At 42.4% G+C, this 24426-nt stretch overlaps 1 protein-coding gene across 2 annotated transcripts in view; it reads left to right on the forward strand.

Annotated features, from left to right (window-relative positions):
* The window catches only part of LOC126399613 (thyroid hormone receptor alpha-B), a 227492-nt gene that overhangs the window by 71447 nt on the left and 131619 nt on the right, over positions 1-24426 (forward strand). For both annotated transcript variants that reach the window (XM_050059706.1, XM_050059708.1), the window contains exon 3: positions 19767-19845. The gene's annotated coding sequence lies outside the window, so the exon portion shown is untranslated. The remainder of the gene's footprint in view (positions 1-19766; positions 19846-24426) is intronic.

Consider the following 24426-nt stretch of genomic DNA (forward strand, 5'->3'; position numbering starts at 1 on the left):
TGCCCCAGGCACAACATTTAGCTCCAAATCCACAAAACCAGCCTGAAAATGAAGGAAATCTGAAACGACTGCGTTAGAGTCAATGGAGCACAGCTGGGTTGTTGTCGGATCCTGGTCTGAGCTGGCCCTGTGCTACGTTATGATTGGCCAGCCTGCGTCCCGGAGTGGGACTTAGCAAAGGGTCAATTGCATCTACGCTTAGAGCATTATAAAGGGGGTGTTCATTTGTGAAGATTATCTTGCAGGACAAAATGCATAAGTATCATAAACGTTTGTTTGCTACAGAGCTTATTTTCTGCAGTAATCCAGAATCCCATGGAAGAATCCTGCAGGCTTTTTGTCGAGGGAGCCAGAGCAATGCTAACTTCCGGGTTGACCTATAAATAAATGTCATCCCTGCAGCACTCTGTTGGTATTTGTTATATTTTGTTGTAGTTGTAGTTCATTGTAAACTTCAGGAATCCTCCTCGGTTTCTCAGAAAGGCAGATAAAAGATATTTTCAAAAAGGTTCTGCTCAACTGCTGCCACCCAGGAAGTGACATTATTGTTCTTTTCTGTCTCTCACTTAACTCCGTCACCTTTTTTTCACTCTGTTGCAGTTCCTCACTTCGTTGCCCCGCTCCGCTCTCTTCATCATCTTTACTAACTCAGACTTCACTTGATCTGTCACACTGTTGCTCTCTGACAGTCTTGGAACTTCTTTTTTTTTTTTTGCTTGTTAACACTCTAAATTCAGTCTCCCACATGCCCAGCTCTGCCTTTCTGTAGTTGTATCTGTGGAGAGCATATAACGAAGCTTGCATATGCAAAACCTGACAGGAGGGAGAGAAACCTCACAGGACTTACATGATATGCCACTGCTGTGCACTTTCATGCAGAGATGGAAAGTGAGAAAATCTACAGACAAAAGTGTAACAAGATCCCAGAAAACGAAAAGAAAGATACACAGACGCACAAAAACTTGGAGGCTTGAAACTGTCTTTGTGTGTGTGTGTGTGTGTGTGTGTGTGTGTGTGTGTGTGTTATCTTTTTCTATATCTGCAGATGTACCAATCTTTTATGAAATTAATGTTTTGTGTGTTGAAGGTTTTCTGTGAATTGATTGGCTTCTTCTTGCAACAAACTTTTTGTGTTCACTTGTTGGCCTTCCTGTCAGAGAATAACATGTCCGTCTACAGCATCTTGTATTTTCATTTATATGTCTTGATGGACTGAAGAGAGGTTTATTTTTTTTTATTTTCATTTGATAAAAGACGCTAAAGGTCTCAACTGTTAAATGTGGTCTGAACACAAACAGCCGCACAAGGACTTTGAGTAAATAAAGTGGGATTAAATTGGCAGAAATACAATTTACATCAGGAACTCTCCGATCGAGAACAAGTAAACAAGATCACAAATCTTGAGCAACATTCAGTGCCATGTTGCAGTATATTAAACTTTGATACTCTGACACATTTCAGTCAGGAGAAAATAAAGTATTACGGTTTGACACCCAGCTGTATCAATAAATAAAAGCTAACATACCTTCAGATATAGGCTGGATAGGCTCCAGCACACCCGCAGGACAGCATAAGCTCTTAAGGACAATGAATGAATGAATGAAGGATGCCAGAATAAACAGCAGGGTTTTCCCAACTTTTATAAGACTCATGCAAAGTGATCCTACTTATTTTTTTCTTCCTACCCCACCTACTTACGCGAGTCCGAAGAAAAAGAAAACAGCGCTTCAAAGACGACACAGTGTAGCTTACCGGTAGCCTACAGCTGCACTCTGATTTGAAGAGGCACAGTCCTGATAGTTGTTAGCTTGCCAACCCTTGACACTAAACCAAAAATTTTGTTGTTTGTAGTTTTACCCTCCAAAAACTTAATCCTCCACTCCATAAATCTACCATCAAGCTGCGCAGCTTCCAGGCCATCCATCCCCGGGAGCTGACTGCAGCACTCCAGCCCGATTATGGAGGTAACTGCCATGTTCCTGGAGTTTTGCTAAGCTTGTCTGTTAGTCGCAAAAGCATCACATGGTTTTGTTTTGTCGGATAGATTTTGCATCAAGTCTCAAACTGAATAATTTTGGGCTACTCCTCTAAGGGGTCGCGAGGGAGCTGGAGCCTATCCCGGCTGACATTGGGTGAGAGGCAGGGTTCACCCTGGACAGGTCACCAAACTATCACAGGGCTGACACATAGAGACAGACAACCATAAGTTGTGCAATTTAGAGTCACCAATTAACCTAGCCTGCATCTCTTTGGATGGTTGGGGGAAGCTGGAGTACCCTGAGAAAACCCACGCTGACATGAAGAGAACATGCAAACTCCACACAGAAAGTTTGCACGGAAGTTTGCGTCTGCAGATGTTAAACTTTCTGTCAGGTGACCAAGACGTGTCACATAATGTGACCATAGATATTCTGTGTCTCTGCAAGTTCAGTCTCAGTGTAAAGTTAATGTTAGATTGTTTCATTCATTTATTTTCTGTAACCGCTTATCCTGTTAGGGGTCACAGGGGCTGGAGCCTATCCCAGCTGATATTGGGCGAGAGGCGGGGTACAGGTCACCAGACTATCATAGAGCTGACACATAGAGACAGACAACCATTCACACTCACATTCACACCTACGGACAATTTTAATGTTAGGTGTACAGTGAAATTCAGGGTGTACAGTTTGTGAAGATGAACCAAACAGGGAAGTGGATGTATGAGATTAACTGTTACCAATAGTCCCAACAGTTTCTGTACAAAGTACAAGCGTTTCTGTGCTGTGGCCTGCCTGGTTTTGCAAGTGAAACTAACACATGAATCTGTTGAAGCTCCTCTGCTTGTTCCAGCTGCCGTCCTCTGCTCGCTGTGTCTGTTTCTGTGCAGGGGGCACAGGCGAATGGGCCCTCCCTCAAAATATCTGACCGCATAGCTGAGATATAGAAACGGACATGATGCAACTCCTAGTGTGTTTGTCTTCGTGTCGGAGTGTATGCTGGGGGCGGAACAAATAATCAATACTGCTGAATGCAGTGATACATTCTCTTGCAATACTCCACACAAAAGCACAGTGTTGCCATACTGAAGCTTTTTCTCTTCCTTTGTTTCCGACCTGTGAACTCTTAACTGTTCTTTTTCTGTCAGGTAAACATTCAGCTATTTAATGGCTGCTTGACATTTAAATGTTGGCACAGGTATCGCGGTGTGTGTTTTTAAGGCTCAGTTGGTGTGCCTTTTGGATTGTGGTTTCATCTCAGCTGTTTCATCTTTGCTATCTATGATCCTCTGTTAAACTCACAGCTCTTTATTGTGCAGTAAATTAAAGCAATGCAATGTAGCAGTGTAATTGCTTCTGTCTTTTACAAATACAGATGCCATTTTGAGATGTCTATATTCAGCTGCACACATGTGGGGATGCATCACACATTGCTGTGTTGCAGGGTATCATAATTGTGGAGAATTAACTGTGCTTTGATATCATCGTGTATGTAATTGTATTGGAGGTAACCGTTTGATTCCTGGCTTCAGCATTTTTGTGCATGCCCACTCTTTGAAACCAGGTGGAGACACTTTAGGTTCAGTTTTGCTCGAATGAGTTATGTCTATGATTTCAGTCTCTGTTCCCTGTGCGTGTGTTTATTGTTAATTTGTGCAGCAGAAAAGAGGAACATGACATTCAAAACAAGAGTAACGCTTGGGCATCAAAAGCGGTAGCATATAGGCCAGAGACAGATACAGAGACACAGACAACAGTCTCGTAGCCATGTGTGACATCATGTGCAAGTCACATGGTGTTTCGGTGTTTAGTGTGACAGCCTGCGTGGATGATCTCAACCACTTACTCCTAAATGTCCCTTATTGTGTCATGAAACGCAACCGTTGTAATAGGGGCCTGATAAACAGACTGAGCAGTGGCAGTGTGTGTTTGTATGTGTGTATGCATGCACGGCTGCACACTAAATTCCCCTGGCTTATATAAGGACATGCATGTGATTGCTGTGATGAGTTTGGGATGATGCATCTATTTAAATCAAAGGTTAAACTGACTCATGAAGTTACGGTCGTTAAAGTTTTGAATGTTAAAGTCATCATGCGTTGGAATCTGCCGCATCAGACGGCTCCTCATGTCTCGCGGCCTCTCATCACGTATGTTCTGAAGGCACTAACTAAAGAACTCCCTGCACCCATAGGCCCCTGCAGTGTGCTGGGTTATGTTAATGACATGGCTGCACAAAGGAACTGTCTGCTTTAATTATGGAAGAGTGTTGGGCTCATGGCTCCTGCTCCCCTTTCTGGCTCTTTGATATTCCTTCCTCTTCTTCCGCGAAGTTCCTTCCTTTTTTCACCGCTCCCCCAACGTGGGCCCTTTGATTTCCCCTCCACTTGCACTGTGAGGAGAGGTGGACTAATCCTCTGAATCAAATGTGTCACCTACTCTAAGCAGGAATGAATAGGCCCTAGATTACCACTGGACACTAATCGCATTTAGCCTCCACGATGATAGCTTCTGTTCTGGGCTGGGCTGTGCATGGTCTGAGGCCGGGGTGATTTAATGCATGTCTCGAGCTTTGGTGGGGCCCAGCTGTTGTCATGCACCTGTTGAGCTTCTTCCTTCCTCTTCCTTCATGGACTGTGGTGGAGGGAAGCTCATAAGCGTATTTATGGTTTGAAAAGATGGGAGAGGAGTCAAGTTTGTTTTTAAAACACAAATAGAGTCAGCCAGTGTCACCTACTAAGCTTACTAAATATAAACAAGTTGTAGACCAGGAATGTGGGTCAGAAATTCCAAAACCACTCATTTATTACAACTTGGATCTTCATGGCTTTGATCACTGTTTCTATCAATTATTAACCCAATCTCCACAACAAATGTTAGCATTGTATGTCTCTGCAAACCATGGTTACATTACTGTACGTTTTAAGTATGGGTGTGTAATGGGTATGTTGAAACTTTATGTCTATTTACATTTCAACAATGCTGTAGTTAAAATGTAGTTATGTTTAGGCACAAAAGACCAACCCAACTCATATACTGACACTTGGTCAGTGGCCCTTGGTGTCACATATCGATGCACTGAGGCACCCTTTAGTGGAGGTATCCGACGCACTAGACGGCGGCATTTTTTGATGTTCCGAGCAACTGCGGTAGAGTAAAGAGCGAGAGAGTCCACATAAGGCAGGCGGAAGTAGAGGTGTATAGGACAAACAAACTCCAGACTTTCACACAAGAGCCCGCTGTTCATGTTCTGTGAAAAGCTAAAAGTCAGTCAAATTATTTTGATGTTCCTTGTGGTCCAGAGCATCCTCATCTTGTCTCACCGGGCGGAGTCGATCACTCTTTGGCCCAGAGGTCCGATGGGCCTGGTCGAGCTTGATGCGACCCTTTGCAGTAGACAAACCGAGTGTCTTCGGCAGCCAAGACTCAATAGGAATATGGTGGTCACCCCCTGTGACCTCCTTTAAATTCAAAACTCTTGTGTTGTCCCATCTGCTTCGGTTCTCCGCGTCGACCAACTGCTCAGCCATGGCAGCCTGCTTACTCTCCATCTGGCTAAGGCCGAGTTCAAGGGTAGCGATATGGTCCTCCACGATGGAAACCTGCTGTTCGGCTTTGGTGATGCGTTCGGACTGACCCTCAAGGCTGCTGGCGCTTTTATCCAAGGCATCCATGAGTTTAGGCAATTTCTACTCCATAATTTTGCTGATGTTTTGGGTTACTTTTCACACCAGCTCCATTGCATTTACGTCCATTGAGTTTGTGTCCGCCGGAGGTGGCGACGCCATTTTGGGTTGCAGAGTGTGGTCTGTAATATTCGGTTGAATTTGTCTCGTGGACTTTGTTCTCTGAGACTGTCCTCCAGGTTTTGTTGACATGTTATAAAGTCACCGGTACAACAAAAACACAGACTTTAGCCAGCCATGGTCACATGACTCCCAATCAAATTATTTTAATAACAAAGTAGTGTGCTCGTGCGTATAGCATACTACACTAGTAACTTAAGACACGTGAAGTTCTTTAGTCACAAACATACGTTAAACCTTTTCTTTCTAAACCTAGAACATACTTTTGTTGCCTAAACCCATGGAATTAAACCTAAAAACAAAGTTTATTTTGAAAAAGACTGTATACATTAACCTAGCGAAAACTGTACATTACTGTAGAAATGGATGTTTATTTTGAAAAGACACAATGCATGCAGTGCAAACATAAATGGACAGACTGTTCCTGAATGCCCAAAACCGATGTAGGAGGGGTAATCAGTAGGGCTGCAGCTAACGATTATTTTCATTGTCGACTAATCTGTCGATTATTTCTTCGATTAGTCGACTAATCATTTTTATCAAAAAATGTGTTAAAATGTTGAAAAGTGTTGGTCTGTCTCGCCCAAACCCCAAAATTATGTCATCTAATGTCTTGTTTCGTACTCACGCCAAAGGGTTTTAGTTCATCGTCATGGGAGAGTGTGTAAAGCTGCCAATATCTGAACATAAGAAGCTGCAATAAGAGTATTTTGGGGTACTTTTATAGTACTTTTCTATGAAAAATGACTCAAACCGATTAGTCGACTACTAAAATAGTCACTGATTATTTTGATAGTCGATTAGTCATCGATAAGTCGACTCATCGTGGCAGCCCTAGTAATCAGAGCGTCATAGTTTGACGTGTAGAGCCTGACCAAGCGTCGGTATTCAGTATGTTAGAAGTGGGAATGTTTTGGCTTAAAACAAGTGCTTTAAGTGGCACGATCACAGCTGGAAATGCCGCAGATGTCTCACTTACAAACATGTGGTTTTGTTGTTTGTTGGTCTACAACAGTGGTTTGCAGCTTGGCAGTCGTCTTGCCTCGGTGTCAACTGGTCCACCATCGTCTCCACCTCCCCGTTACAAAGTCAGCTCATAAACATGTCATCAGATCTACATCACTTTAGAATCATTGATATGAAACATATAAGAAATGAATGCCAGCATTGGACTCCAATTATAAAAACATCGCTCTCACCTAGAATGGATTTTTAGCAATGTCACCATGTTAACAGCGATCGCAGTAACAAGCTTCATATTGAGTTTTTGATTTTTCTTCTTTGTATCAGTTACTGTCTTGAAGCATTTTGCTGGCGGAACATAGAAACAATGCTAATACAGAGCATACACGGATTACATATTTGAACATTTTGAAGACGGCTCTAATTTGAAACACAACTGAAGGGACTCGGGAGGGGAAGACCCATCTGGGAAAAACTGCCACAAAGACCGTTCTGTTCTTACACAAACCACTGCTCTGCTGCTAATATTAACAGCATGTCTAAAACGGCAAATTAAAATCACTCAGGCCAGTATGCGAGGAGGATAAACAGAGCCTCAAGAATCTATAGGCATGGCAAGTGTATTTGCACAGCACATTTCATATATGATGACAATTCAAAGTGCTTTACATGATGGTTGTGAAGAACAGGCTCCTCGCAGTCTCTGTGCTGTTGAGTGAGCTGAAACATGAGCCACATATTTCAAATATATTGGATTTTTGGGACGTGTATACTAATGTCCTAATTATCTGAGGGGCCAAACAGTGTAGTGACTCCCTATTTTAATTGTCCCTCGCCTGTTACTGATATGCTCATTTTGAAATTCTTGTCACCCCGCTCTTGTCCAGGTCTCACCCGAAAAAGACATTTTAATCTCAAAGGACTTCCTGATTTAAGAAAAGGTTAAAGGGGAAAAAAGAAAGTCATGAGACCATCTTTTATCTCATCAGTGGTGCAGATACCCAGACGATTTTAAAAAAGGCTTCAGGTTATGGCCCTAGGAGATAAATGGAAATTACTTCACATTCCTCTGAAACCTTTTTAAGGTTTAAGGTAGCCTATTTAAAAAAAAAAAAACAGTATAAATCTGTGTAATCTGCAGAAATTATGGCACTTAACAAAACCAGTGTCATGACAAATGAATTTTGCTTTTATGTTTTTCATTGCACAGGACATCTCACACATATTTCATGCAGTTTATCTGCTCCAGCTGACCCAGAAAGAAACACCGACCATTCTCCATCTCCTGCTCATATACAAATAAGGTTTTTTACTGCTCTAGTTTCCTTGATCTTTCCTCACCCTCCGTGTCCCTTTCTGTCTTTCTCAACACATATTTCATGCAAATGCAGTGTCGAGGGCACTGGAGCAAAGCTATTTGCAGCTTGACCAACAGTAAATTCTCATTCTGACAAGCCCCGTTCCACTGTCTTCTCCCTGTTTGCCTCCTCACTCCCCTCCGCCGCTGTCTCCTTGAACCATCCAGCTGTGGAGCCTCTCATCAACGAGGCCTTGTGTCCCTCAGTCTTTCAGTCTCCGAGTCTTTCTATCTCCGTCATCTCTCTCCTTATCCTCCTCCTCATCTCTCTTCGATCATCTTCTTCCTGAGTGCTGTGCGTTTTATGACCGCCGGTATAGTGAATCCAGTCTTTCACCGGGACAGAACGACTGCGCTTGGAGTGACTATATGAACAGGCTGTCACCCCCTATCGCCCCCCTTCCTCTCTTCTCCAACCTGAATAGATTGACACACAGATGGCCTGAAGGACATTTACTGTATTGTGTGTGTGTGTGTGTGTGTGAGGGTTTTGGGCATGCACGTCCGTCCATGCATGTGTGAGTTAATGGTTGCACTCAGTGCACATGGCTTGAGAATTGATTCCTGATGTTTAAGGCTACATCTCAAGCTTTACGGGAAGACTATGAGAATGCATTCAAAGCCACAACATGTTTTGTTTTGAACGACATGAAACAGCTAAAATAGCATGAAGGAACAATTTTTGTCCCTAACTTACATCAATTCCAGATGAGCAATACATATTTCCCCAAAGAAATGTTTACGTGTGTGTACTGCTGTCATGCAATGCTCATCATGTTGCGGTTGGAGGATGATGATGCCTTTACAGGCAACGAGGTCAACTCTGACCAACGCTCAAAGTACATCCTGATATACAGACTTTTTAATCTAGCACAAAAAGCCTGTTTGTTAATCACGACCCCCTGGAGGCCATTTTTAGAAACATTATTTTTAATTAACGGTACTGTTGTGGGCTTGGAGGATTTTTGGCAGCACTGGCATCCCATTAAAAAATAATTGTAGTTTAAAAGAATTCATTTGATACATACAAAGACAGTTCAGGTCAGAGTTACACACGTTAAAGGAATACTTCATCACCCAGTGGACCATTTGTATATCAATTACCAGAGGTGGAACCAATCTTTTAAATAAGGCTCAAGTCCAGAGTTGAATCCCAGGTCAAGACTGAGAAGTCCTGGGTCAAGTCCCAAGCTCTTAACTTTGAGTTTCAAGTCATAAACAAGTCATTATGCGCTCTTCATTAAATGTAATGTCATTTTAACAACAGAGTAATGATACAATACATTTACAAAAATCATGTATGCTTTAAAAACTTGTATTGATTGTTGAAACAAGTTTGTTGGAAGTTATGTCTCCATCTGTGATTTCCAGTATGCACGTTTTACATACGGCAATTCTGTTTTAGTTAACACAAGTGTAGTCTAGTCTTTGTACACGAACAAAATTACATTTGAATAACTTAACATTAGTTCTTTATGGATCTCTCCCGCAGCTTGATTTGATGTTGTCGGATTGGTTCAAACAAAGTGGATCTGGACTTGCTGGGAATGACTAGTGTTAATGTTCGTTGACTCAAGAAATGACTGGACATGATTCGATTTAAAGCGCTTTTTAAATTACATACTATTTAATCTTTTGGCTTGGGGGAAGGTATCAAGTGTTTTCATGTCGAAAGTCTCAAGTCAGAAGTCATTGGTGATAAAATCCAAGTCGAGTTCAAATTTTTGATTTCATCAAGTCGAGTTTAAAGCCGTCAAATTTGCAACTCGGGTCTCACTGGGGTCCAAGTCATGTGACTCGGTCCACACCTTTGTCTGTTACCCACGCTGTGTTGAATTCATAGAGAAAACATTACTGTGTTTAACAGCAGCAACACTACTGTACATTAAAACATCCTTTAACAAACTGTCACACAACTCGTGCAGCATAAACTGAGCGTTATTTATCCAGTCGTATGCTCAGTACTTCCCAAACAGACAGCCCTTTCCAACGGGGAACTAAACGGACAGTAAAACTTACAGATGCTCTCTTTAAAGCCAATTAACAAAAACTGTAATTTTACCGCACTAAACATGTGAGCTGCTGGTCTTCTGTTGCCTTTATTGGTAGTCTGTTTTTGTTACTGTGTGACTTAAGTGTTTTCGGAAAGTTTATTTGGATTCAACAAAGTCACATAACACAAACAAACTGATCAACGCAGCAGTAGACCAGCAGCTTCCGTGTTCAGTGAGGTAAAATTACTGTTATTGTCAATAGAGTCTGACTTTGAAGAAAGCATGAATAAGTTTCACTTTCCATTCAGTTCCCTGTCGGAGAGGGCTGTCTGTTTGTGAAGTACTGAGCATATGACTGGATAAAAAGACTTGGATTGTACTGCATGAGTTTCTTCAGAGTTTGTAAATAGATGTTTTTATACTGTTGTGCGATTGTGAAACTTAGCCCCCTATGATTTTAATTCATCAAGAATTTTCTCATTGTTTGGATTCTTTGTTCACCATGAGGGCATGTGAGAAAACCAAATTTTGTTTCATAAATTCAAGATAACACACATTAAGTAATTGATACACAAATGGTGACACAACTGTGACTACAGTGCTTTGAAGTCAAAATTGGAACTGAAAACAACGAGGAACCTCACTGAATGTATTTGTCAGTGTTATGCCTACACCTAAGAGGGTACCGCACCTCGGTAGGTTCCAGTTGTAAGATTAGATCAGCACTTTAGTGACCAGTGAATGCCCCTTTTCTTTCTCAACATGGCACGGATGCGACTTATGCCTCCACTAAGGTTGCATATTTTAAGCTGTTTATCTTTTCGGATCATCCTCCACTGTGATAATCGTGTAAAGCTTGTATGATACTCTCATACACATGACACAGATTGCACAAGACTCTCTTAAAGCCAACAGTTGACTACTTTTCCCTCTTGTTGTCTTGCTTATACTTTCTTGCCAGACACGTTTGTGATCCCTCAGGCTGCTGGCACTGACACTCATTATTACTTCAGTAGTTTGACAGTGTTTTCTCTTTGTGCCACTGGTTTGTCAGCATTCTGTCTCCTAACAAAGAATTTCCAAAGGGGCATTTGGTATCAAAACGAATTTACTTCTTATTTTGACTAAGTGAGATGGGTCGAGGTTAAGTGCAGTGGAAGGAGGAGATGGTGAAAAGGTGGTGATGAGCAGCATTAGGAAATTTAAGTGCCACAATGAAGCCCTGTTTTCTTGTGAGCTCAGCAAAGCCATTGACAGGGGGATCTGCTTTATGCCAGGCCACTACAGATTGGTTTTGAGCCCTTTCCCAGAGAGAGTATCCATGATGCAATGTGCTGATGCAAAATAGACGAGTGGAATCTTGGCTGACATTTTTCCTGAAATTACAGATAGCCAGTTGATCAAAACCATTGCAGTGTGCACTTCACTTGCAGTCTCTCCTGCTTTGACTTCTCAGCACTAACCCACTTAAAAAAGTTTGTATCGTTAAGAGCGCCCCTTAGAGTATTTCTGGAGGCAACCTGCCTAAAATTGTCTGTCTGTCCTACGGTTGATGATGATGTCTTTTGCTGAAATTGCAGGTGTAATTGGGGCCTTTGTATGTTAAGATGACGCGTTGCACCCCCAGAGCTGGAGCTCTCATGACTTGCCATGTTTAGCCTTGCATGGCTCGGTCTGCATCGTCAGAAGATCTTTTCCCTGGAGGCAGAACAGCGAGGCAGGATCTGATCTTTACCATCCGCCATCATTCATAGTCCTGACAGGCCAGCGAATTCCACACACCCCTCCCTGCCTGCAGTTCAAAGCCTTACATTTGCCACCAGAGAGGGGGGTGTAGTGGTGAACTTGGGGCCCACAGACAGAATTTACCCTCAAGATGTTTTCAGTTGAATGTCCTCTGAAGTAGGAAGAGTTTTTCTGCTTCTGTTTTAGACTCCCTCCACTCCACTGTGGGTACTTTATCTGGTGAGATCATATTGGTGCCGTTTTTTGAGACACTTAGAGGAAACAGGGGAAACACATATCACACAAAACAAGCCTCTCCTGCTGCACGCATCACTGCTTTGAGAATGTGGAACTCTTAAGTCGCCGCAAGGCTTATAACTGTGATGCCTTTATTGCAGAGTCACGAAACACCACCGCCTTTTAATTTGTACTAATGATTGTCTTCATTGTTGGGTTGAAAGATAGCAGGGCACTAAAATACTTAAATGACACAATCTCATGAATTACCCCAACAAGAGCTGTAAATGAAATTGTTAAAACATCATGGATTTCATTGAAAAGGTAGGTTTCACAGTCTGTCTTTGAAAATATAACGATTTAATGGTGATGTCGAGACTTGGAAGGAAGGCGTAGTCAGATAGACATCACTCAATCAGTCACGGTGAGCACAAGACTCAGCCTTTGATGGATCTTATCAAAGCCTCCCCCTTTTTGCACTCTGGAAAACTTCCAGGCTTATTTAGGGCTATCGGATTATTAGATATTCCAGTTTAAGGCTTTTATGACTCCGTTCCTTCAGGTCAAATGACAGCTTAAATTGCATTTCGACACCAGACCCCTAAACGCCTCATGCACCTTAAATCGACCTCTTAGCTGAACTTGATCTCCTTGTGATGTCGTTTGGTGTCTCTAACTGCCATACGACCTTTTTTGGTTTGGCATTTTCATCTGTTTAAGGGCTTCAAAACCAACATGAACAAAAACTAACAGTACTTTGCCTTGCACACTTTCCTAATTTGAGGTTTCCTTGTCGAAAATGGTTCCTTTTATTCCTTCCCACAGTTGTCATCTGCAGTACCTCAATTTCACCCTTGCACTTTGCTATGCAATATTATTATTACCCAGTTTCCTTGTGCATTAGACTGTGCAACCTCACAACCTCGTGTTGTTTACTCGTAGCACCTGTGGTCGCTTTGCTAACAGGAAATAGGAAGTTGCTCATTTACAACTTCCTCTGCCATGACTTTGTTGTTGATGCATCAGCAATACCTCAGATGTCAATATCAGCTGATGTCTGGGCCACATACCTTTAAGTGATGGTGTGTTTGTTGCTCAGATATTTCACAGGTTTGAGTCGAGCTCAGAAAATCCTGTTCAGTGTAAAGAAAAAAGCTAAAGCTGTTGATCATATGCATGACCTTTGCCACAGATCAGTGAGGGCTGTGCTAACAGTGTAGACACGCCTCATGCGCCGTTGAATATTGTTTGTCTTTTCACCAAGATCAGCTCAGATACACTATATAAGATAGCTATCCAGTCTGTGCAAATATAGCACAGGCATGTGATCACATGCCACACTAACGCTACTGAAATCAAACTTGACACAAGACACCCATCAGCATGTATACACAGTGCCAGCAGTGTCTAACTCTTAGTGTGGGCCATATCCAGGTATTATACCAGGGTACTTGGAGATCCTGATGATATGATTCTCAATACCGTCAAAAATACAGAACCTCATCTTTCTATTAACCTCATACTAGAGAAGCTGTGTTGAGGATGTTTTGCATGTAGTGCAGATCAGGCACCACAAGAGGTCAGTGTTGTGCAACAGGCAGCTGAACTGACTGAGAGTAGTGGGGATAACGTTACAGGACTGATTTTAAACAGCCGGCCTGCAACAGCAGAGTGAGAGTGGAGAGATTTTTTTCACATCTAGCTCAATGAATCGAGAGTTTATTTCAACCAAACCAGGGGCGGTGATTGTTGGAACAGTGGACTAACTAACTAAACGTAGAGCTGACTCACAGTCTCTCCACACAGCCACGTGGAAACAGAGCTCTTGTAGAAGGCTGAGTGGTTTACCAGGGAGCAGGTGAAGCAGGACAGTCAGAGGCAGGCAATAAGGAAGCAGCCAGTTTACTTTCTTAATTGTTGCTGTTGCTGGCCCAGGCTTCATTACCCTTGAAATCCAGAGTTTTCGCGAGAGCACAATTTGAATTTGCTCAGCGAGTCACTCTGGCAATCAGTAATAATGCTCATTACCTATGCCCCTGAAACCGAGCTGCACCAGTCACATCGGTGTATCTGATATAGGCGGGCCAGAGGCGAGCTAAACAGATGACGACAGCGCTGCAACGACGAAGTCCGGAATCAGTCAGTAAACATTGCAAGATGGCTACGGATGAACACCAGTTGTTTGAAACAGCTTTGGCCGCTACAATGAACGAGTTAGACTTGGCTTTTTCTCTAAAAGAGGAACAGAAGACGGCGCTCGAGTCTTTCCTTTGCAAGAAGGACGTTTTTGCTGTTTTGCCGACCGCATACGGCAAGAGTCTAATCTACCTGTTAGCTCCGCTGGTAGCTAAGCTCTGGATACGTCACCCCATGTATTGTTCTGATTGGTCGTAGTGTTATCCAATTGCGTGCAGTGATATTTACAAATGCATGCTTGGTGCCGCCCCTTGAGTTGGGCCATTTACATTACTCACAGCCAGACCCTAAATCTTTCTAGATTTGGGTCTGGATTTCCAGGCTAAGGCTTCATATGAGCAGAGGAAAAGTCCCCTAGCAGCTAGGCTAATTTATACAATGTAAAATACCATAGGCTTGTGCTAAAAACATTAGCATGTTGTATTTGTGGGGAAAATGTGTCCAGATAAAGACAAGTGTTTTGTCAGTGAATCCTGCAAGTTATAGTGAAGCTGATTTGTGTACTTGTGTTTGAAATTGTTGCTTTTAAGCCATGTTTAATGTGTGTTTTGAATCAACTTAACAGCATTTCAGAAACCCCTTCGCTGACTAGTGTTTTGGAAGTTTAACTGCACGAGACACAGACACACCACTGCACAAGTATAAGTGCTAACAACGGTGTAGGCTACATGCAAAATGCATTGTAAAGCTGTGTTTTTAAATATACTTGTGGGCTAGGTCTTATATTCTACAAGGCTAATGCATCACAGAAGTGGGATATATCTCAAGGTGTTTTCAAATAAAGGTAACAGCAAATTATTGATTCAGATTGTACAGATTGGGGAATCATGACATTTAGTCCTTAGCATGAGTCAGCTTTAAAAACACTGGATCCTACATTTCCCATAATGCAGCTTAGCAGTATTTTTTCTCTGCCTGTCATGTCCCCAGTTTATAACAGTTTTTCTGCCAGTTGTCTCGAGCCTTTTCTCCTTCAGCAGCCACAGGCTGAATAAAACTCTCCATCAGGAGTAAACTGACCTTCGTGTGTATAATCTTTGGAGTTCCCCTTTAAATTCTGTGTGAAGAATTGAGACAGGTCACATTACTAATTAGCATTGCTCAGACATTCAGCCGGTCTTCAGGCAGAATAGTTGTTACATTTTTGCAGGTCAGCCACTCCCCAACAATTCACTGTAAATACTAACTGGAGGATTCACACTGGTGTTGACAACCCGATGCTGGTTAACCACCTGTCAGATTCCTGCCTCGCAGACCGGCACAGCATAGAGACAGAGAAATTCATTCTCACTCACGCACTCTTTTTCCTCCCCTCTTTTCAGAGCACTCAAATTAGTTAGTTTTAGCACCAGCAGGAGGGCATCATATGACTGCGTCTCCATTCAGACTCCTTATTGTTTGCCCAGTTCCCTCTCGCAACGAGCTACCTCTCCTTGTGTCTTTTTTTTTTTTTTTTTTTTGCCCACGCCGGTCTGCAGGGGAAGAGCCCTCCAGCTAATTAGAGACTTGCCAGTGGAATTTCACTGTGACAAAGGGAGCTATTCATGTCGGCAGGATGGTGAAAAGGGCGCACTGGCAGCGGCGATAGCATTGCTCAGAGGAGTTAGCAAAATGACGAGACTTCACTTTGAAGCTCGTCTCCTTCCAAAGGCTCTCGACTCGGTGCAGTGCTGCCCGGCCTTCAGCCCTCTATCATCTTGTGTCGCTGTGCAGCGGAGAAGCGCAGATTTGAGTTGGCCCCTGTCACAGACTGTCAGCACAGGGGCTAAATAGTTGACCTCCCATCTTAAAATGTTGTCTTCACTGAGTTGATTTGGTGCCTGTGTGGCATATCTGACCCATATTCCCTCGGTGCACTTTTCATTCAAGCAGCCATACGCCGCACCGACACAATCCATTTCACCGCCTCACTGTTAATCCACTGTCTGACAGAGCCCAGTGATCCCCTGTGTAAACTCAGAGTGTGACCCTCCGGCCTCATCTATTAGCAAAATTAGTCAGAAGCTCTTGCACTTTCATCCATAAAACTTATCCATCCGTCTCCCCATCCTCTCCTCTCCCCAGCAGCTCCACAGGAAAATGTATTCTTTATGTTCAGATGGAGGGGGAATTCCCTTTGTGTGGAATGTGAAACCCACCCATGTCTTTTTCGCCACATTTTCCACACATGCCGTCAAGCGAAGTGGGATAATCTCACGCCATACATCTTCATATTACCCGACCCTGGCATCCCTGCAGACATGCAAATGAAAATGCAGTAAACAAACAATAACCTTTATTGAATAACAGAAATCATTTCAACACGAGTCCCTTCGTAGTTTCACAACACGCCCACATATAGACTGCCAGACACACGTGCACATGCATTCCTCCCAGCACTTCCCCTCCGATGGGACCGTATAGACATTAACAGCTTCCTCTTTTCCTTCCTGTCTCAAAACGCTTTGCAGTTGAGGCGGGTTTCTTCCCTTCCTCTTTCTCACTTTCACAGGTTTTCTCACAATTTTAGATTTTTTTCTATCTCTCTTTTTTTTTCCTCCTGTCATCTGTTTCTTATTCAGTCTCTCTCTGTCATCTTTGTTGTTTTGTTGCAAGTAGCTGTCTGTTGTGGCCGGCGTGCCAGCTGACGCTTCTGGGCATCACTGTTCATGTGGAGCTTATATTGAGACACAGACCGTAATGAATTGTAGCAGGGAGAGATTGCCTATGAGCGCTAAGATACATTTTGTCATTGCTGCGCCATTTTTTTAATATGAAGTTGTCATTTTTGTAATAAACCTCAGCAGGTAATAGACATTCTGTGAGGTACAGAGTGTTGCTGCACTCAGATTTTCACTTTGAGATTAATAGAAAGTGACAGGAGCTTTTTCAAGCCCTGAACTTTTAGAAATTAATGACTGCCGCTTGTTTTGTTTCTACATCAACAGGTATTCTGTTGTGATAATATTAGCAGTTATACTAGTGTTTTTTATTATAATAAAATAAGGTAAAATCAGCTGTATTGTTGTGAAAGATGTGGGTAAAAACAGCAATGATGTTTCAAGGAATTACGCTAATTCATCTTCCTGCTGAGAATTAGATGAGACGATTGATACCACTCTCATATCTGCCCATTAGATAAGAAGCTAAAGCCAGCAGGCCGTTAGCTTAGCTTAGCATCCAGACTGAAAACAGGGGAAACGGCTGGCCCCTCTCTGTCAGGACATACCAAAATATGCTAAAAGCCCACTAATTAAAGGTGGAGTCAGCGATTCTGGAGAAAGATTGTCCATATTTGAACTCAGCACCCAAACAAACACACCCCTTCCTTCAGTGCTCCGTCAGAAGCTCAGTATTGTTGTTATTTACGTTCATTATTATCTCGGTGTAGCTCTGCTCCTGGTGGGCGAGGATGTGGAAGAGGGAGAGTGGCCGGAATAGTATTGTGCGGAGTTTCCGAGCCACTTTGTTTGTTTCCCGTTGACAGAGTCAGGGCTGTGTGTGGACACTTTTTTCAGTGCACACACAGAGTGGACAGCCAGTGGACTGTGAGGAGATGTTTGCTGACTGATCCTTTAACACCTCGATCTTCAACAGGAGGTCCTCAGAGTTACTACAGGAGGACCACCAAATTATTGCATACGTGTAGGTCCAGCTTATTATGCAACTCCATTTTATACAGTATAGTAGGGGTCCTTGCTTTGTTTCTCTTTCATCTACGGGTTCTTTGGCCTGAAAAACATTGAAGACTCCTCCTTTGACATATTATACACTCAGCCCCTTTAATTATTCTGTCACCTATTTGTGTGAAAAATGGAAACAAGTGGGAAATTATGTATAAAAAGCAGTAACTTAGAGCAGTGGTTCCCAACCTGGGGGCGTTTCAGGTCTCTCAACATCACATACACCCTCCTCCAGGCGACCCAGCCGGGGTTGATCAAGCCCCGGCTTGTGTCTAGGCTTTAGTTGTCCACAGATCTCCCTGCTTGATCCACAGCAATCTTGACGCCTTTTCTGCGGCGTCAGTGATGTTCTCGATGGCTCTCCTTGTGTGCAGTCCCTTCACTCCCAGCATCTTGAGTGCCCTAATGAGAGACTAAACTTAAGTAGTATAAGACTTTTTTTTAATATAATGAAGGCCTGTATCCCAGCATTTCTTCATTTTATTTTATTTTAAGTATGTATGATTGTTGAAAATTTAAAATAATCATAATACCAACAAAGAATTCTATAAAATGTTTGTATAATATCGGGAAAACTCATTTCTGACATAATATTCACAGGAAATAATTGGCTTTAAATTCATCCAAATCACCCAATTTATAAAAATTTCCTGCAGTTATTGGGCTCACTATTTGTGTTATTTGTCCAGTTTATCAGCTGTACTGTACTGTTATTGTTATGCATTTAATATAATATAAAATACCCATAAAATATGCCACTAAGTCAGGGGTCGTCAGTTTACTTCATGATAGAAACGGGGTCCCTTCAGTAAACCACAAATGTGAATTTACAGTATGTGTGTGACTGTTGTTCATCAAGAAATAGGTCGAACCCTCGAACTACAAATCATTTTTACACACCTGGTCAGTGTGGCTAACACAAACAAGATTACGTGCAGATTATTAAGACATTTATAGAGTCATTAGTAGGTGTATTATTTCATTTTGAGGAAAGATATTAGCTGTCGTCCCTGTGCCTACAGTGTTAATGCTAAACTAAACATGTCATGACTCCAGCTCCATACTTTGCACACAGAGACACAGACATGATATATATTGTTATATATTTCTTCTCATTTCACTCTCAAAGACAGCAAATAGCATTTCCCCAACTATTACCATGCTGAAATTTAGCACTCGTAGCTGATGTTAGCTCAGCTAGCTTAGCACCAGAGTGCTACATTAGCATCTTATCTGAGCTGACAGGCTAATAAACATCAAAGTGCGACCCTACAGGTAGCAGACCGTCTGTAGCGTGCATGCTAACGTGCGCCTGATGTCAGTCTGTCAAAGTCTCCAGCTCCAGTGCTGACATTAAAACCAGTAATGCTCGCTGTAGGAGGATGTTTCTGCTCCCATTATAGCATGACTGTGACGCAGGCCCATAGATAAATGTTTGGCTTTCATGTCTGACTGTGAGGTAAACAGGCCGAGGCTTCTGAGGCGAGAGTTAAATTTTCACAGAAGGAGGGGGGGAGGGAAGGAATAGATGGAGCAGAAGAGGAATAAAGGAGGGAAAGAGGGAACAAATACATGGTCTTCAGACTGAGAAGAAAGAGAGGAAAGATGAAGGCAGAGAAGTCGGCAGAGGAAGGACAGATGGAGAAACAGAAAACCAGAAGTTAGCATGAGGAATGAGGACAGAAGGAAAAGGGGGGGGTTGCAGCGGGAGGCCGGTGGCTGTCCTTGCTGGCCTTTGTACTGTATGGCCTTGTTTGTTTTCTATATGCTGTATCCCTCCCTTCCTCCTCCCTCCATCCTCTGTCTCTGCTGCTCACCCACCCTAACAATCATCTTTTTATTTCTTCCAGGGCGGAGACAAGGCGGACCACACAACGCAGGAGGCCTGAGGAAATCATTAACTGCACACAAACACATACAATATGACTGGTACGTTATGTTCTGCCTGTCTTCCCCACTCCTTTAGCCCATGTATGTTTATTATGAGTGTGTGTGTGTACACGTCACGGACTCCATAAGCTGCTGGTTTGTATAATGATTCATTATCTTTATCCCTTGCATTGTCCTCATCCTTTAATTGTGCACAGTGATTTGTCACGTATGCTGTATGTGCAGCTCATAAGCTCGCTCTCTGTGCAGCCCTGCCCCGCTCAGCTTATAGCTCACATTCACTGACTCCCACTGGTGAGTTATTACAGGTATTATAAGGCTGTTGCAGTGGATACAGGAGCAGCATGTTTCCTTCACTTTCCCCCAAAAGTTTCAGTTTGATTTACAAAGTAAAATCCCTTAAAATGTTTTCCTACCTGCTAACAGTAAGCCACAGGAAGACATTCATCCATGTCTTGTAGTAGTTCCTAATTCAGTTAGTTCAGTTGATTTATATTTGACACCGTTGCCTCACACGTTCATTCATCTTTCCTTGTGAGGTGGTTTTAAATAAGAGGTTTTGCTCAGTGGAAATCCACATGACAGGAAATTGAAACAACCCCATGATGGCAGGTTTGATGGAGCACCATGTGTCGATGTTGAATTCAAAGAATTAGACTTTTATGTAAATTCTCTTTCTATGACTGCACAAAGCATCTTCGGCAATCAACTTTGTTTTTTTTTTTTCTTTTTCTGAATGGTGCCTCCCGTGGTCCTCTCCTCTCCGCGCACAGCTGGAGCGAATGGGGAAGCGCGTAATTGTGGTTTAATCCCGCTCTAAGTCCCCGCAGCATTAGGGAAGCAGCGGAGGCAGATAATGCATAGCAGCTCAGGCAGAGCGAGGCGGAATAACCCCCAGAGTTGTTGGGACAGATGTTTGGTGAGAACAGCTTTAATGGTAGAGAGCTCACACTGGACCAAAGGGGGACTGGTGTCAGCCACAGGTTGAAGTGGGGGAACTGGACGCAGAGTGAGCGTGTGAAATGAGCCGTCACTGTTGTTGCAGCCCGTCTTTGTGTGTTGCTGTTGCGATCACTGCAACACGGGTCACTGTTAGCACTGTAAATATTTGCCTGTGTCATAATTGGTTATGATTTTTGGTAAATAATTGACATCCAGATTGTTGACCTCCGACCTCTTTACAGTATAAACGGTCAGTGACCTTGTTTCAGCCGGAGTGAATGTTGCTTTGAGTAAATATTTGTTGCTGCCAATCAGTTTTCACATGTGACATCTGATGCTGTTGTTCAGTACATAAAACGTCTCAGATTTCATTGATTTGACACCCTGCATGCATTTTGTTTAGAGTTTTCTAGGCAAACCTAAATTTCAACAGTGTTGTCGCGATACTGGGGCTCATAATTTTGACACAATACCTTGAAAAATATCGATAACATGTAAAGATCAATCTCACAAGGCTGACGATGATGACTTTTCCTTTCTTGGTTTTTAGCAGAGAACAGCAGAATGACTGTAGTGAGCATTAACTGTAATTAAAACATTTTTACATTAAGCAAAAACAATACTCTTCTTGCAGAAGTGCAATCAAAAGGCATAAAGTGCAAGTTGCCTGCATGCAACCTGAGCGAATGACAGAGACAAGAATACAGCTCTGTGATTGAGTGAGAGGAGGCGGGGCTCCAGGGACACTGCAGCGGTGTGTGTGTCAACTCATTGTCTGAGAGAAGAGAGTGTGAGGAAGTCGTACTGATCCTGAGGAAAATGAGCATTGAAACAGTTTCATATATTCACAATCAAACAGTGTTGATAAGTCGATATTTTGGATGGACAACACTTACATTTAGCTTTTTTGTGCTGCTGTCTTGGCCAGGTCTCTCTTATAAACTTATCTTTTTAATTATGGGTAAAATAAAAAATAAATTAATAGAAGGAGAAGATATACTTAATTAATCCCAGAGGGGAAATTCAGTTTACTCACTCTGTCATGCTACAGCTGGACAATATAAAGATATTATATCGCTACAGAGATATGAGACTATATATCATCTTAGATTTTGGATATCGTCGTATCATGATGTGGCATAAATGGTGATTTCCCCTCATTTTAAAGGCTGCATCACAGCTCAGTGATGTAAATATATCAACTTACCACACTTTATCTATTTGTTTGAACACTTTCATGAACCCACTCGGTTGTTATATCCACATTATTGATGATTATTGATCAAAAATCTCATTGTGTTAGTAGTCATTGCCACAACTTTGTCATATCAGAGAGGGTATTTGTTCAGAAATGTTGTTGTGTTCGATTTTGTCTCCCAATCCTAACATTGATGAAGTGCTCTTGAGGGGACTTAAAAATATCTAGATATATATTGTGTCGAGATACAGCCTAAAAATATCGTGACATAATGTTCAGAGCATATCGCGCGGTCGTATGTCATACACACACAGGCCTGAAATACACACATATGCACAAACAGACAAACACAACCTATGCATGCATTGAATGGAGAGAAGTCAGAGCGAGGGGGCTGCCCATGGACAGGCGCACCAAGCAGTTGGGGGTTCAATGCCTTCCTCAAGGGCACGTCAGCAGTACCCAGGAGGTGAACTGGCATCTCTCCAGCTACCAGTTCACACTCCATGTGAGGACTTGAACTGCAGCGCCTTTGGTTCCCAACACAAGTCCCTGTGGACTGAGCTACTGCCGCCCCATAACATAACTGAAAATAAGCTTTTTAGGTACAAATGAATGGATGAAATACAATAACGTAATTTTTTTTATTTTAATGTATCTGCTCAAATAAACTGATAAAAAATCAGATCCTTTCTTTACTGTTCTCTCGTGGTTAAACTTTTTTTTTTAAACACTTTATTTGTAGAGATTTTTCCATGTATCAGACATTAACATAAGATAAAATCTCATATGTCCAGAAATATAGAGAGAAATGGAAGGAATAGAAAGAGGAACAGACAGGTCACAAAAAAAACCAAACAACAAAAGCGTGCATCATAGTGTATCACAGCGCAAGTAGAGCAGACCACCTGGTGTGGTATGAGTTCATGGTTCCAGGCCAGGTAAACTATGCACATAGTTTTTTAATGGGTCCCAGGTTTTGTAAAATTTCTTAATGGAGACGTTGAGGGTACATCTGATTTTTTCCAGCTTGATGTTCTGCATCACGTGTTGGATCCATCGACATGCTTCTATTTACATAAAACGTCTGGCTAACAGGGCGGAAAAGGCAATGACCTTCTGTCAGTGAGCTTAGATATTGGAATCCCAGTTAAACTTTCATATCAATAATTTAAGCTCCAGGTGAAGTGCAAGACTTTTTCATATAAATAAACATCTGCTACATTCAAGTCCTCGCCAAACAAGTTCACACAATGCTGATTAAGCCTGTCGCCCAAACAAGTTCACACAATGCTGATTAAGCCTGTCGCTGCCAGGGAAGGCTCTCTGTATTCAGCAGTACACCGGAGTTTTGTCTGTTGCTACTTTCCCACACTCTTCCACTGGAAGTGATGCGTTTTACGTCAACCAGCCAGAGCAACAGGAGGCAGGAAGGGAGGGAGACGTAGCGACGGAGCAGCCGCTTCGACTAGTCAAAAATATCAATTCAGACAAATATGGATTCTGAATATTTGCAACGGTTTCAACAGTAATTTTCCAACGTGTCAACTCTATCAGCACTACTTTCTTGCTCTCTCTTCTCCCCGACAGCGAGTTGACACACACACTGCTGCAGCGCTCCCATAGCCCCGCCTCCACTCACAGGGCTGTCTTCTCGTCACTCTCATTCGCTGCTTTTGCATGCAGGCTTTGGCAGAATGGTTTTGTTTTTTGCTTGCATTTTATTGCATTTTGAATATGTGACAATCTCAGAGGCTTTTGAACATGGGTACCACTGTTTTTGTTAATGTTAACTTCAGTCATTCTGCTGTTCTCTGCTACTAACCAAGAAAAGACGTCATTGTAGTCATGTTATATTTATCTTTAAATAACAAAATTTAATTGTATTCCCACAATTCCTTTGATATCAAACTGGTATCAAGTATTTATATTTTTCAAGGTATTGAATCGAAGCAGAGTCCTGCACTGGGTCGGGTACCCGCAGGTACCTGCAAAAACAGCTGATTTGCGGGTGGTTTTTAAAAAAACATTTTTTCCCAGGTTCGGATCTGGGTGGAAAAAATAACATGCGGGTCGCAGGTTTTAGATAAACACATCAGTCATTAGTTCGGTAAACTACAGATAACTATCTTGGTCATTATTAGTTCGGTAAACTACAGATAACTATCTTGGTCATTATTTACTCTCTAAGGATCGCCTCCGCTATTTCGCAACGGTCATTGGTTCAGCTGTTTACACGCGTTTCACCATCTAATGACACAATTTGTGACTGGACGACAGAATCAACATGGCTGCCACCGTCTAACAAGCGCCGCTTCCAAAACAGTAAATAATTATTTAGGTATTTGAGAAATAAGTGGATAAAACGTACAACTATCACTTTATAATGTTTCTGAAGTGTTTCCCTGATGGATTACTTCTCTCCTCGATGGATTCTAAAAACACGTGACGGCTCGTAACTGCTGAACGTCGCTCTGGAC

The sequence above is a fragment of the Epinephelus moara genome, chromosome 13 (assembly GCF_006386435.1).
Source record: "Epinephelus moara isolate mb chromosome 13, YSFRI_EMoa_1.0, whole genome shotgun sequence".
Classification (NCBI taxonomy): Eukaryota; Metazoa; Chordata; class Actinopteri; order Perciformes; family Serranidae; genus Epinephelus; species Epinephelus moara.